Consider the following 15,710-nt stretch of genomic DNA (forward strand, 5'->3'; position numbering starts at 1 on the left):
GAATTAATATACCACCCTTAATTAAGGACAGATAGTACTGTGGAACCTCTATTACAACCATAATCCATTCCGGAGGTCCGGTCATAACTAGAAACATACATAAGTAGAGGCGCACTTTTCCATAGAAAGTAATGGAAAAGTGAATTGATCCGTTCTAGACGATGAAAAACACCCCCTAAAACAGCAATTTAACACAGATTTTACGGTCTAATGAGACCATAGATCCATAAAATGAAGGCAACAATCAATGTACTGTACTCTAAAATAAATAAGACAGTATTGTGGATGAAAAGAATTAACATTTACAGTACAGTGGTACCTCGGGTTACATACGCTTCAGGTTACATACGCTTCAGGTTACAGACTCCTCTAACCCAGAAATAGTACCTCAGGTTAAGAACTTTGCTTCAGGATGAGAACAGAAATTGTGCTGTGGCGGCAGCAGGAGGCCCCAAGAGCTAAAGTGGTGTTTCAGGTTAAGAACAGACCTCCGGAACGAATTAAGTACTTAACCCGAGGTACCACTGTATTTTCTCTCTCTTACGTGCACTGATGATACAGTAGTCATTGTTTGGATGGGGGGGGTGCTTTTATCCATTTATGCAGTCACACAATCAACCAGTAGTTGAATTGGGTGCCACACAGTCACAAAAACAAGTGCTCTGCAGCCGGCGGGGTGAGCTCTGGGCTGCTGCCAAGGCCTCTGTTTGTATTGAGAGGAAAGTTCATAAGTCAAAGCACGTACTGAAGATCATAACTGGAATCATACGTAAGTAGAGCCGTACGTAAGTCAAGGTTCCGCTGTAGTACAGTGGTACCTCGATTTATGAACTCAATCCTTTCCGAAAGTCTGTTCTTAAACCCAAACCGTTCTTAAACCGAGGCGCATTTTCCCTAATTAGGCCTCCCACCGCTGGTGTCCTTCCACTGTTCGGATTCTGTTCTTAGAAGGAGGTAAAGTTCTCAAACCGGGACACTACTTCTGGTTTTGTGGAGTTTGTAAATCAAATTGTTCGTAAACAGGACTGTTCTTAAACCGAGGTACCCCTGTACAAGCACCAAACAACGCAAGTTTGTTTTAGATCCTGGTGTGATGCAGCTAATGTAATATTTATTACACGGACTAACAAAACATAAATGTTAGATTCCTGTAGCAAAACATTTCAACTTCTTCATTCATCAGTTGTTCTGATCAAAATGATGCTTTGAGGATGGAACTCTTAGAAGACCTTCATTTGCTGAAGCTAAGTGATTCTGGCACTGTCCTCTAGGTTGCAGCCATGTAGTGTTAATGTGACCAGCATGTACATCCCTAAGTTTTCTCTTTTTGCTAACAGTGCTGACTCTCTTGGCATTTCTTTAGCAATTATTGGTAAGTCAGACAGGCTGTGGTTTAGTGTTTAGTGGCAGGTTGCTTCACACATTTTTTGGTCAAAATTTGCGGTTTCTAAAATGTACACATAGGTTGGTTGTTGTTTTACGTATGTGCTGGATATTGCATCCCCCCTTTTGCATTTGATTATATAAATCATATAGCAGGACCTACAGGTGATGATGACCAGTTTGATGTAGCATGTTCTTCCCATCCTGCTGCTTTTGAAGGTAGCTGTCCACATGAGATACACACAAGTAATAGAACAGGGCTGATGTAATTTATAAGTATGTGTGTGTTGCTTCTAAAATTAAAATCAGAGCAATGTAAGGCAAGAGTATCCAAACAAAAATACATTTAAAAAATCTGAAGTTCAATATATTAAACACCCACTTACAACTGTACAACATCAGCAGGAGCAAGAAGCAAGTCAATAAAAATAAACACTAAAAGCTTGGTAGCAAGTGCTCAGGAGATCAGGAGATAATGCTAGAGTTAATGTACCGAAACAACTAGCCAAGTAGTCTTTTGTTTTTAAGCTCATGATTTTGTTTGCATGTTGCAGGAAGATGTCATGATAAAAAATAGGCTGTCTCATCATGGAACTGAAGTACCCTAGTGTCTAGTATAGCATCATGTATAGCCTTGAAAGTGTTCACCCTTAACTACAAAATAAAAGAAGCCCAGGTGCTCTAGGCTTAGGGATCAAAAGAACTTTGTGAGCTTATGGTGGTTTGATGTCAACTTGTGTAGGTCTGAGATCTTTTAATATTTCTCATTCAGATGTGTTAAGCCAGAGGACTATCTCTCTGGCAGGGACTGTGGGGTAGAAATGAAATCTGTTGCCAAAAGGGCATGTGCTGTGATTTTGTCTGACTTCAGAACATGACATTTCAACCAGTAAAACTAAATAATTCATGTGGATTATTTTAGATGCTTGTAAAGCCTGCCTTCCATGGTCAGATTAACTCTTAGTGTGAAAGTTACCAGTTCCTGGTCTTGAATGGTGCTACATTGACTCTAAAAATTGCTCCTCCTCCTGTTGCCATGGAAGGCTGCTGAGCACCTTTGTTCATGTTTAACTTTCCCAATTCTTTTTAAGCATGAAGCAATTTTCCAGCACTGTAGATGTTGAAGCATGCATTTATTTCAGCCTGGATGCCCAGAAACCCTGAATTTATTTCCATTTCAACTTGGATGCCCAGAAACCATGAATTTATTTCCATTTCAGTTTTTGAAAAACAAACAAAAAACTGGAATTTAAATTGGCATTTTTTAATAGAAGTAACTAAAAGACATTCTGAAACATGAAACCCCAAAGGGAATGCCTCCCCACTGCCACCACTTTTTGTATTAGCTCTGGGAGGTACATATAAAGGTAAAGGTACCCCTGCCCGTACGGGCCAGTCGTGTCCGACTCAAGGGTTGTGCGCCCATCTCACTTAAGAGGCAGGGGGCCAGTGCTGTCCAGAGACACTTCCGGGTCACGTGGTCAGCGTGACGAAGCTGCTCTGGTGAGCCAGCACTAGCGCAGCACACGGAAACGCCGTTTACCTTCCACTATAAAGCGATACCTATTTATCTACTTGCACTTAGGGGTGCTTTCGAACTGCTAGGTGGGCAGGAGCTGGGACTGAAAGATGGGAGCTCACCCCGCTGCGGGGATTTGAACCGCCGACCATGCAATCGGCAAGCCCTAGGCGCTGAGGTTTTACCCACAGCGCCACAGACATTAGCCCAAGAAAGCTAATGCTATAGATTTGTTCAAGTTGCTACCAAAGTCTTTGTTGATTTCCCTCTCATCATGATTTTTCCAAAAGCTCGTGGTCTGCACAATAGATGAATATAAAGGTCTGGGTATACTCTGCCCACAGTTCATGCACTCATCAGACCTTCGGAACAGAATATACCGGTACATAAAAACTATGCACTATCTCCAACACTGTTAAATGGGAGAACTCACTGCATAAATTGGGAATGGTACATTGGAACTTCCCAATGAACACCAGTGGGGGAATTCATCACCTGATGGGCCTGGATCACACTATGTAATGATTTGGGCTAGAGCTAAGACATTTGCCACATTGTCAGCAGTGAAAATAACAGCAAAATTATCTCTTAATTTAACCTTAATATATATATTCACAGATCTATGCACAGGCACGTTACTGATCAGTAAAGTGGAATTAAGGCTTAAAAAAATTTCTAACCAATCTGTATCCTGCCAGAAAATGTCAAAGAAATTACTGGTTCTTGCCTTTTGACAAACATGCTTGCCAACTTGTCTGCCTTTGTGGAGGGGGAAGATCTTTAGAAAATTCTCAGCAATTCCACTCTCCAACCCCATCATCCTGCCCTACATTTTCCTTGATTTTCTAGTCTATTGTATTGCATAGTACAGCTGTATAAATAAAAATAAATGGTTTCGAAAATTGCCTAAGGAACCAAGTCTGTACAACATAATCAGAAGTGTGTCAGAGCCAATTTCAGACTGAAAATCGAGCAGTTGCATGCCCCAGTACTCTTAAGCTCTGGTCATGGATATAATGACTTTGACTCCATCTGGGAGGGCATGTGAAGGGTAAATAAGGCTGCTTCTTATTTTAAGACTAAGGTATTTTTTTATGACCTCTTAGTGGTATATGTTAAAAACACAATGATTATATTTAGCTTTTTTCTAGTTCTGTGTGAAAAGTGACACCACATTTTTGGTCTAAAACCAGGATAGGGAACCTGTGGCAATCAATATGTTTCTGGATTACAGTACTCATCATCCCTGACTATTGGGAATGCTGGCTGGGGCTGATGGAATTTGGACTCCAACAACCTCTGAAAGGCAACAGGTTCCTGATCAATGATCTAGAAAGTGATTGTCTTTTAAGATGCCTGATGATGGCTTAAATTCTCTTATGCCTGTTTCTGGGCAATATTGCTTCAGATACAGGTACAACTTGCATCACTGACTGTTCCTCCACATAAAAATAAACCCTGCATGTAGAAAAGTAGTTATCACACACTTGGTTGGCCAACTTCCCATTTCTCCCATTAAAGAAATATCTTGATACACTTCTATTTTCCATGATCTTCTCCAGTTATCTTAGAGGTTTTAGTTTTGTATTTCTCTTCCTCCCTACTCTTTTCCATACCCCATTATTTACTTTTTCTCTCCTCATTCACCTGTTGATTGAGCTTGTCAGTCTGCAGAGAACATTTTGTTTATTTTGCACCCAGTTTGGATTCTTTTTAGGAGCTCAGGATACAATGATTATGTAATATGGAGGGACATTCACTTATTTGATCCCTACTCTGGAGTGATAAGGTCTTGGGACAGCAGCAGAATGTTTGCTTTGCATGTAGAAGGTCCGTGGTTCATCCCTGTCATCTGCAGATAAGGCTAGGAAAGATGCCTGTCTGATATCCAGGAAAGTCACTGTTGGTTGGTGAGGACAATACTGAGCTAGTTGGAGTTAGAGCCTGGCTTGGTTCCTATATATGTGTGTGTGGGTTCCTATGGTATAGATGCAGGATATCACCTCAGTGGGGACTTCATTGCAATGTGTGTGTGGGTGTGATATTTATTTCAATTGCTTCTTTGTTTGTATGTATTAATGTCAATTTAGACCTGGTCATGTGAAGATTCAAGATAGGTACAGTGGTACCTTGGGTTACAGACGCTTCAGGTTACAGACTCTGCTAACCCAGAAATAGTACCTCGGGTTAAGAACTTTGCTTCAGGATGAGAACAGAAATTGTGCTCCGACAGCGCAGCAGCAGTGGGAGGCCCCATTAGCTAAAGTGGTACCTCAGGATAAGAACAGTTTCAGGTTAGGAATAGACCTCCAGAACAAATTAAGTTCTTAACCCGAGGTACCACTGTATTTGACAGAAAAGAAGCAATGTTTCAAGTTTTGTAGTCAATCTTCTTTTTTAAATAGCTATGTCAGAGCATTTAAGTTGAGCACTTCTTACCTTCTTCTTATCTTTACCTTTTCTGACTGATGAAATAAAAATAAAGGATTTGTTGCCCCCCCATATAATGAAATATGTTGCAAGTTCTTATCTCACAATAATAGAATTGCTTTGTTTGTCACCTTCTATTGAATCCATAACTCAATTTAGGGCTTACAAAGACCATTGGGATGTCATAAACACATATGCTATGAGTGCTAGACTTTTTGTTATTGATTTCAAAGATGATCCAAAATGATACAGCTTAACTACTCAAGGATGTCAGAGCTTTGTGTATCTGTTCATTTTGGGAAGGGTGCAGAATCAAGTAGCTTTCCCCAGTATGGATTGTTGGAAGACAGCTTAAAATAGTATGTTAGACAACTCTCTGCAATAGATTGTTCTGGGCACCAACAAAGTGTAAAGCTTTCCTCTCCACCCTATATAAGTTTATGCAGAAAGGGTCTCATGCATTAATCTGACCGCATGGGTGACTTCCGTGTTCTAACCATGCACATATTGTATTCATGTCAAAAACAAAGAGAATGAAATGTGGTTGTTTTAGATTGATTAACTAAGTGGGTGTTTTGCTTCATCCAGTTGGACCAGGGTTGTGGCCTGATGAGGGACAGAGAATTCTACTTGGATTTAAAAGGATTGGTTGGAGAGAGATCACAGTAGGAGAATTCATGTGTGCCTGAAGGTTGGGGGAGGGAGAGGGAAAATTTGCTGGAAGGAAGAGCTAGAAGCTAGAGCCAGGCAATGTGGCTTAAAGCGGCTTGGAGAGTGAAGAAAAATCAAAGAGCTAGAATCACTGGCTAGAGCAGAAAAAGAGCTGTGGGGAAGAGTAGAATTCCCAGAAGACAGTCGTCAAGGGAACTTGGAAGCTAAAAGGCAGCAGAGGCTTGTTGGAGTGTGGAGGAAGAGCTTCAGTAGGAGTCCTGACAAAGCAAGAACCTCTACAGAGGCAAGTGGTCAACTAGAAGACTATAAGTATATAATAGCCCTCAACCTTTGCCAACCTGGTGCCGTGTGTGTGTGTGTGTGTGCGTGTGTGTGTGTGTGAGAGAGAGAGAGAGGGAGAGAGAGAGGGAGAGAGAGAGAGAACAACTCCCATCAGCCCCAACCAGATTGACAAAAGCTGCACCAAAGGCATTGATAATCTTTTAAATGGAATCCTGTTTTCTCACCATTGGTACTTTTTTTTGTTTAACACTACTTCTGCAGATGATGAACACACATAAAAAAAATCATTAAAATATGGCAGATTATTTTTATCTTCCCCTTTGGGAAATTGTTGATAATTGTTTTGATTCCATGCACTCCACATCTAGCTTTGAACTTGTGCATGTGTTCTCTAATGCTGGAAGAGTTCTATGGGAACACCGTCACTTTCAGGGGGTCTGCTTTCTCAGGAGTGATGACTTGCTGATGTTAGCGCAGAAGTATTTACCTGCTCCCATCCTTGGCTGCCTAAGCAACACTGCTAATACTAGCCTATAACATTCTGATTAAAAATCATGCTCACAGGGCACTGTAGGAGAAGCAGGGTGGGTATTTCACATAGCAGACAAGCCAGCAACACCTCAGCACATTCCCAAGATTTGACCAGCTTTATTTCAGGGAATCACTAGTGTCTCCCACAGCAAAGATAAAATATGGGTGTAATATATAAATGTATGACCACATTCATGTGTTTGCTGCTGAAGCATCAGTGAACACAGATATTCCCTACAGAAATCAAAATATGTAGAACAGCCATTGCTGAAAATGGTGTGAGTGTGTGCGTTTCTTTTTTTTATATTGAGGGTATGAGTGCTTCTAAAAAAATACCCAGTGGAGGAAAGCCAGAAGAAAGGGTGTTATACATTAATACCAGTTGCAGGATGTATCTGCAGCATTGCTGTGAATTCAGTTTTTAAACACTGAATACTTCTTCTCACCAGTTGCTATTTTAATGAGCAGCTTAGTTTGACCTAGATGAGGCATCTAATAAAATGTAGTAGGTGCTTCTGATGTGGAGAACCTTATGGGATACAACTGGGGATAGCTGGCTGTGATTTTATCTCTTCTCCCATATCCTCCCCAAGAAATGACCTTAAAGACTGTGACAAATACTAGCATGGGAGAAATGGAGCCTGACTTGCAACTGTTTTGCATAATCTGGTTATGCAAACCAGAGATGGTTCTTGTTTGAAAGCTTCTCCTATTTCATCCTTATCTTGCATGGCGGGGTGGGGGGGAGGAATTGTGGAATTGTTTTATATTGTTGGGGGGGGGTTGTTGTTAGAGATCCCATTTTTCAGCTTTGAACCAGCTACCAAGATGATCTAAGTTAAATCTCTGAGTGATATGTAATTTTCTGCATGTGCATGCATGCCTATGCATGTGCATGAACAACGTTTTGTACACACCATACATTTAAGGCAAAGAATCCCAGGAATCCTTACAGAGCTATAATTCTCAGCACCCTTAACAAACTACAGTTCCCAGGTTTCTTTGGGAAAATAATATGCTTTAAATGTATGGTGTGTATGCAGCCTCCAGTGCCCAACCAGCAATTTTGCACCTTACACTTAATGGGTTTCATTTTGAACATTGGTATCACATTATAGGACAATTTTTCAAGAATGCTTTCAATTGGAAGAAAAAAATGCTACCTTTGCTTTTAAAATCCATGTACTATAGTAGGGTAGGCTGCTGCAAAATAAATACCTGCCACATAAAGCAGTCAGCTAAAAGTTTTGAGCAATCTGGAATGTTCACTTAGAGCAGGTCATCTCAGGAAGTGATCCTTTGTGTGAGAATAGAGATACTACAATTATAAATGTTTGGCTTTCAAGCAGATTAGATCAGGGGTAGGCAACCTAAGGCCCATGGGCCACAAGCCGCCCACGGTGGTTGTTTAACCAGCCCACGAGCCGCCCCTGAACCGAGCCACCTGTTCAGAGAGTCCCTGCACACTGCGCTAAACTGGTGCAGCATGGCCCAGGGACTTGCTTCTGCAGTGCCAGACACATGCACAGGCGCATGCACAGACACCGAAAAACGTGTTTGTGCAGGCACAGATGCCAGAAATCACGTCTGCGCAGACATAGACGCTGGAAATCATGGGCGCATGCACTCATGTGCATGCACAATGCGGGCCACTGAGGGATCTCCGCTGGAGTGAACCGGCCCAGGCGAGGTAAACCTTGCCGACCCCTGGATTAAGATGTTTGATGGATAGCATTCTGTTTGGGAGCATGCTTCAGTGAAGAAGACTGAATAGTGCCTAACTGTTTAAGAACTGCCAGGTATCCTTATGCTGGCATTTGCTGGATAAATACTTTTATTTCCTGCCAATTTAAACTAATGATATTTTTGGCAGTGCTCTTGTGTGGGCAAGGAAGATCTGGAGGACTTGAGCATCCCTCATTACCTTGGTACAAAGCTAAGAATTGACATTCTGTGCTGGAGAAAGAAACTTGGCTAGAGGCTATTTATACCCCTTTCGTATTTTCCTCAAAGCAAAGTTCAGTCCATCCTGCTTATCAGTTAGTGTACAGATCCCACCCCTAGGTTTGATAGCATGGAATTCCAGAGGAAAAAACTGTTTGTATGAGAGTAAGCAAGTGTAATGTTTCTTATATTTTGCTAAAAATGTGTTGCATTTGAAATGTACATAAAATGTCATTGAAATGTATGTAATAATAGGCTGCATGTGTGTAAGAGAACTGGTTTGACTGCTGGTTGTGATCACATTTTGTTGGCTGGCAGTGGAAGAAAGGTTAACTATTTAAATGAGATCCTTATTTCATAAGTAAACTCTTTACACAGTAAATATTAAATTGGAGGACAGGTGGCCAAAATAAAAAATTGGAGCTGCGCACCCTAAAAGCCCTTAACATATAGTGCAAGGTATCTTCTCAATGTGTTTGTAAAAGTTTGCATAGTGCATGGGCTAAAAGTCTAAACATCTACAAATCCAGAAGTTTCCAATGTATGTTGTCTGGGGAATCTACTTTACTTTCATAAGTATAGTGGTGCAAAATGAACTTGTAATTAAATGAAGTTGAGGTTAGTATCCATTTTAAGAGTTTGAGTTCAATCTGCTTTCTTAACTTTCCCCCATCTTGATCTTGCTGCGACGGGATGGAGATGCAGAATGGAGAGCTGAAATGTCACCTGGAAGGATTATTTGCTGCATTCTGATCTTTGTATTTAATCAGGTTGGTGGCGCTGTGGGTTAAACCACAGAGCCTAGGACTTGCCGATCAGAAAGTTGGTGGTTCAAATCCCCGCAATGGGGTGAGCTCCTGTTGCTCGGTCCCTGCTAGCAGTTTGAAAGCACGTCAAAGTGCAAGTAGATAAATAGGTACCGCTCTGGCGGGAAGGTAAACGGTGTTTCAGTGTGCGGCTCTGGTTCACCAGAAGTGGCTTAGTCTTGCTGGCCACATGACCCGGAAGCTGTACGCCAGCTCCCACGGCCAATAAAGTGAGATGAGCGCCACAACCCCAGAGTCGGCCAGGACTGGACCTAATGGTCAGGGGTCCCTTTACCTTATGTTGGTGAATGACATAGTAACAGAAAAATTGTAGTGATAATCTGTTTATGGACCTGCTATTCTCATTTGGGGTGAAAAGCACAGGAGAGAGAATGGCTTATGCCACCTGAGAAGACAGGAAGCAGTAAATACAATTTTATGTCTTTAACTCCTCCTCTACCTCTTCTAGGTAGATCCCAGTTTCATTTCCTCTTTTAGCCTGAGAACACAGCCTTTTTCTTAGGTTCTACTAAATGCTCAACTTTTCTTCTAAGATCTTCTACTCTTCCATCTTCTTATCTATTATTGCTCCCATGTTTTTCTTCCCTCTCCCCTCTGCACCCTCAGCCCCATCTTCCCCCTACAGGCCTTAGGTGTTTTCAGAATATTACCTCAGGGTGGAGCCAAAGCCCAGTGTAATTCTGTAATTTGAAACCCAGACTTTACAAAGGAGCTCAGAAGCTCCTGAAAAATGTTACATGGAGATGTTTCTCAACAAATGGAATGGAAAAGAGCCCTTGAATGTAGGGTTCTCTTCATTCAACTAAGAAGCCTGAAAAAGGGTGTTTCTGGTTTCAGGCAAAGAGCCCTACACATCTACAATTCTATGTATGTAGATGTTTCTTAGACCTTCAATTGGGAGTCAATGGAATGTGCTTTCGGGGGTGAAGTCAAACCACTGCATTAGCAGCACTGAAGTGACTTCCCCAGGGTTTAAACCTGGGCAGTGTGTATGGAGGTCCTGGGCCATCCAGATGACAAGACTCCCCTCTCAGCCTCGCTGATATAGGCCAAAGGATAGCAGAGCAATACTTTTGGCACTGGCTTGGCTGCAGGAATAGCCAGAAAGAGGCATGCAAGCACTCCGGATTTGTGTAGGGTTTACTCCTTAGCCTTTTCCTCTCCCAAATATATCCCACAAGCAAAGGCTTAGGATCAGAGTTTTCATTTTCCTAGATGTGCTACTTCCCAGGTTGATGAGCTCCATCTATCCCTTGATTTCCTCTACAGTGCACGCAGAAACTGCCTTCTTGACCATTGGACCCACTCGTCTGCTCAGTCCACCAGAACCTGTCTTCATATATAATTGAAGTCCCTAACTCACTGAGGGTTCGAGACACATTGGCTACCCCCACCTGGTTTAGCCAGCCAGTCGAAACCTTTCCTGGGGTGTGGTTGCTGTCACATGCTGACAGCTTCTAGAAGCCACAGGTGAGAGCTGAGTGCAGTGGGGACCAAAAGAGGACAATCTACCCCAGAAGGAGCCTGAAATGTCCTCCACCAGAGGTACTTCCCCTCCTCTAACACCCCATACACTCATAACCATGAAATTGCTATGCATAGGTAGTACCAATCACAATGGTAGCAGGTTTTATTTTCCAATAATTGTGTGCAGTGAACTACACTTTTTGGACATATTCCAAAGCTTGAGTATACAATTGTCAGTTGCCCACCATTTTTCTTTTTGATCAAGCTTTGACCTGAATAGACAAGTCAATTTATTTTGAAGTATTCTACATCTTTTATTCTTATCCAACTTACCGTACTTTTTTTAGTTTAACTTTGTAGGTTGGATTTATCGTACATTTTCTTGTGTTGTGTCCTAGTGACTGATTTAAACATCAAAATTCAGTGTTTGATGAGGAAATGACAGACTTCTCATTATCGTGACACCATTTGTCTAATGCAGGCAGGGAGAACCTGTGGCCTTTCCATGGTCAGGAGAATGGAAGCTGTAGTCCAACAACATGTGTAGGGCCACAGGTTACTAATTCTTGCTCTGAAAAGCCTAGTTATTCTATATTTACTTTTCTTCTCACATAAGAGAAGCAGAAAGCTCTTCATTCTGTTATATATAATGTGGAGCCAATTAGCTCCATAGCTTCCTTTCATTATTGGCAAACGGGATATGCATTAGTTTTATTAACTGATTTTCTCTGCTTATTTTCTTCCCATATTTTGCGAGAAAACTAATTTGATTCCCTTTTGGGGTTCTAGGTGTGGTATGAGATGATAAAGTGCATCTTTTTTGCTATGGTTTCCAGCTGTTCTTTGATCAACCAGAATTTGTTTTCATGCATGAAGCGGCCTAGAAATTTATCCTAATCAATTTTAAGCAGAGAGAAGGCTGAGTTGGAAGTTCCAGATGAAGCAGTTTAAACAGATGGCAATTCACTATAAAAGGAAAGTTAAGGTAGAATCACCAGGAAGGAATTGCAAGACACGGGAAACAATTTTGCAGAGGAGGTTGCTAGCAGTCTGTTATATTGCTGTAGCACTGCAGTCATGTCTGGATCAGGATGAATTCAGCATCAGGCAGCTTTTCTTTTTTTTATGTGCGCCAGTCATGTGTGATTTCGAAATGTCTCAGACTTTTTTGATCTTCACTATTATCCTGCAGTTTGCTAACAAAGAACACCATCTGCCACCCCCCCTTTTAAAAAGGAAGCTTTTAACAGACCTAAATGATCACATGATTTTTCATATGTTGGCTGTCAAAATATAATGGAAACCTATAAGTGAAACTAAATTAATTGCAACCCTAGTATAAAGTATTGAAAATACAAACTGATATTGTACTGAATGAGACCATTAGGACACTGAGCTCAGTCTCACCTACTCTGATGGGCAGCGGCTTTTTCTTATAAAATTTAATGTAAATCCCACCCTTCCTCCCAATGGAGCCTAGGGTGGCAAACTTTAAGTAATAAAATAAAATAAAAATGTTTAAGACATCTTAAAAAACAATTTCCATACTGACGCAGACTGGGAAAGATCACAAAGATTTGTTGACAGAGGATGGTGGTCTTCAGTAGGTGCCTGCAATACTAAATGTGTCCCAACAATACCCAGCCCCCCCAATGAGGACACACAATTGGAAGTTTGGTTACTTATTGGCAAAACCTTCAATTACAGCAGCTCCTAAGGTGCAAGAATCAAATATACCACTGCTGTTAAATACCCAGCTAGGCATCTTCTTCTTCAGACCTGTGCTTCGACATGGATAGTTGGAGCAACAGCATGAACATGTCTCCAACAGTAGGTTTAAACTCCCTCTTCTGATGTGGTGTGTGCAAGCAACAGTGACTTCTCCTGCATAGGAGCTCCAGCTTCTCCAGTAACTTTAACTCCCTCCTCATCCTTGGAAATAGGGGACAGAGGAGATTCTAACAACCCAACTCTCTCTTCCACTTCTGTGTCTTCCTGCAACACTTCCTTTACCTCTGCCACTTCTGTCTATGACTGCCCAGCTTCTTCGTCTTCCCTCTGGCTCACAGGTGGCACAGAACCCCACAAATCACTGGCCCCTTTCCCTGGATCAAGCTTCTGCCCCCCTGCCCACTCTGCCCACCCTTCAGACTCTTGACTGTCCCTGACAGAATGGGAGGAAATTCCATAAGGTAGTTGCTACAGCAATACTTGGTGGTGATAAAAAAAATCACCAGGTGGTTTCTGTTGAACGGGAAGCATAGCACATCAGATTAATGGAATGCTTGCCTGTTTGCATAAATAGACCATTGGAACAAGTCCTCATCTGTCACCTCATCACAAATGTGAGTGAAACAGAGAAGTGTACGTTTTGACTTTGCTTAAAACAGAAGGTCCATTTTGAACATTTGTTCTATTGGTAGGAATGTGGATGGTTGTTGTTTTTTAACTTAAGCACTCATTATTGCAACGGTATCTGAAAACATCACTCAGATGCCTTGTGCAGACTTCTGAGCTCTGCATATATATCATGACTATTTAAAGACTGCTTGTGCTTAAATATTGTGGTGTGTCCCCCTCCCCCCTTCATTGTGCACCCTTCATAAAAGCAGACATGATTTTAATGTAGGATTCATATAGATAAGCCTGGGAATTTTATTAAGAAAAATTATTTAAGATGAGTTTAACTCGGCTTAGAATGTATGTACATGTGCTCACACACAATTTTGCTCCTATGTATGTTTGTACTGTTGTAGTGAGTTCATTTAAGGACAAAAACATGACATTCATAGAACTGGTATTGCATAAATGTTTTAAAATTATTATTTTTTTTAAAAAATAAACTATTGCAGGACCTCTCAGTCAGGATTGTATGGGTGATGGGCTCTTAATTATTTGTCGCCTGCATTCCAGATCTGGAGTGGAACCTTCTGCCGTGCTTCTGCAGGTCCTTCTACAGAAGGGAAGCCCACAGTGACTACAATGGCCCCTTGTTGAATTGCAATTGTGCCACATAGTTGTTGGATGAAAAAACACTAGTAATTTGTCCTTGAGATAAAGTATGTTTAAGCTGTGTATTAATAGGGAAACAACATTCAAAAATCTATATTTCCTACTTGAATTAAAAAATAAACTGTGTGTATTCTGGAAATGTGATGGAGAAGACTTGCAAAAGCGGCATGCAAGCATGGCACAAACCTCATATATTGGCTTCTCCATCCATCTCTACATGTAACCAAATTAAAGCATAACCCAGTACAGCTCCCCTGCCCCCAGCAATGCAGTGTAGAATAGCTGAAAAGAAACACTCATTCTCCTGGCCACTTTGAGGGGTTTTTGTGTGTGTGTGGAGGACGCTATTCTGGTTTTGGTAAGTCACCAGCAACTCCACAACTGGGTAGGTTGGGCAGATGCCAACAAGCTGAAAACAGCCAAAGAAAGTGCACCAGCAACCTTTAACTACTGTAGTTATCCAATTCTTGTTTCCTACAGGGTACCCTGCAAAAGCTACACAACATTGCAAAGCCACAATTTTTCTCCTCAGCTTTCCCATACTTGCCAATGGTGTACAAGCCATCTTGGGGATGGGTCTGTGGTGAGGAGAAAAAAGATCGTAGAATTGTCTCTGAACAATGTGATATGCTCCTCTGTATGTTCCACTTCTAAGCTGTGTCCATGGACTTACATCAGCTGTTAAATGGCATATAAAGCACAAAATTGTTGTTTCGTGATTGATCCTTTTCTATGCAAACAAACTTTGTAAGGTTTCTGTCATTTTCACCTCTCTAGCCAGTAAGTTTCTTAAATGTTCCTGTTCAGAGATTATAGCTGCAAATTGGGATGTTAGTAAGATGATGTTTAGCATTTCAAAAGCTCATTGAGAGGGGAAGGTAGCCCATTTCAGCTAATCTAAAACTAATTGCCTACTAGAATGTAAAGGAAGGCATCTCTCCCATATGTGTCTGGAAAGCATATTTCAAAGCCTTTCAGTTCTATTCATTAAGGAGCAGCAGATTCAATCTTTTCTCCTTTTTGCTGCATTGTGCTTTTGAGACTGAAATGGCAAGTTCCAAATGTGAGTAGAAATCTGTATTTTAGAAATGATATGATAAAATAGGTACTAGGCATGGAAACTTGCTAATATATTTTGGAATGTGCAGTAATACAGACAACACTGGCTAATTTAAAATGGCTGCTGAAAAGAAAAAATAAATAAATTCCTTATAGTTTAGGGTACAAAGATATTGCTGAAGTCTTTTGAAGACAGCTGACTTCAGCAATATCTTTGTACCCTAAACTATAAGGAATTTATTTATTTTTTCTTTTCAGCAGCCATTCTAAATAAATAATGAGCCATTCTCATTATATTGAGTCTCCTTTGCACCACTTAATCATGACTGTAATCAAGTAGTATATGAATTATTGAAAATAATAACAACAACAACAACAACAACAACAACAACAACAACAACAACAACAAATTTGAAGCCTCCGCCTCTTTCTTCTTATAGTTCTTTAAACTAGATTTGGGCTAAACAGCCCTTCACCTGAGGATTTGCACAAGACCATTTGACACCTGAGGTGAACCACAAAATGGTGCCCCCCCACTAGGAACAAGGTGGGGAGAATAAAGATCTACATTGGGATCAAAGCTG

At 41.1% G+C, this 15,710-nt stretch overlaps 1 protein-coding gene across 6 annotated transcripts in view; it reads left to right on the plus strand.

The window, feature by feature from the left end:
• The window catches only part of LOC309363121 (A-type potassium channel modulatory protein KCNIP1), a 552,464-nt gene that overhangs the window by 101,056 nt on the left and 435,698 nt on the right, over positions 1-15,710 (plus strand). The gene's annotated exons all lie outside the window — the stretch shown is intronic.

Source organism: Podarcis melisellensis (genome assembly GCF_964234715.1).
Source record: "Podarcis melisellensis genome assembly, chromosome: 2".
NCBI lineage: Eukaryota > Metazoa > Chordata > Lepidosauria > Squamata > Lacertidae > Podarcis > Podarcis melisellensis.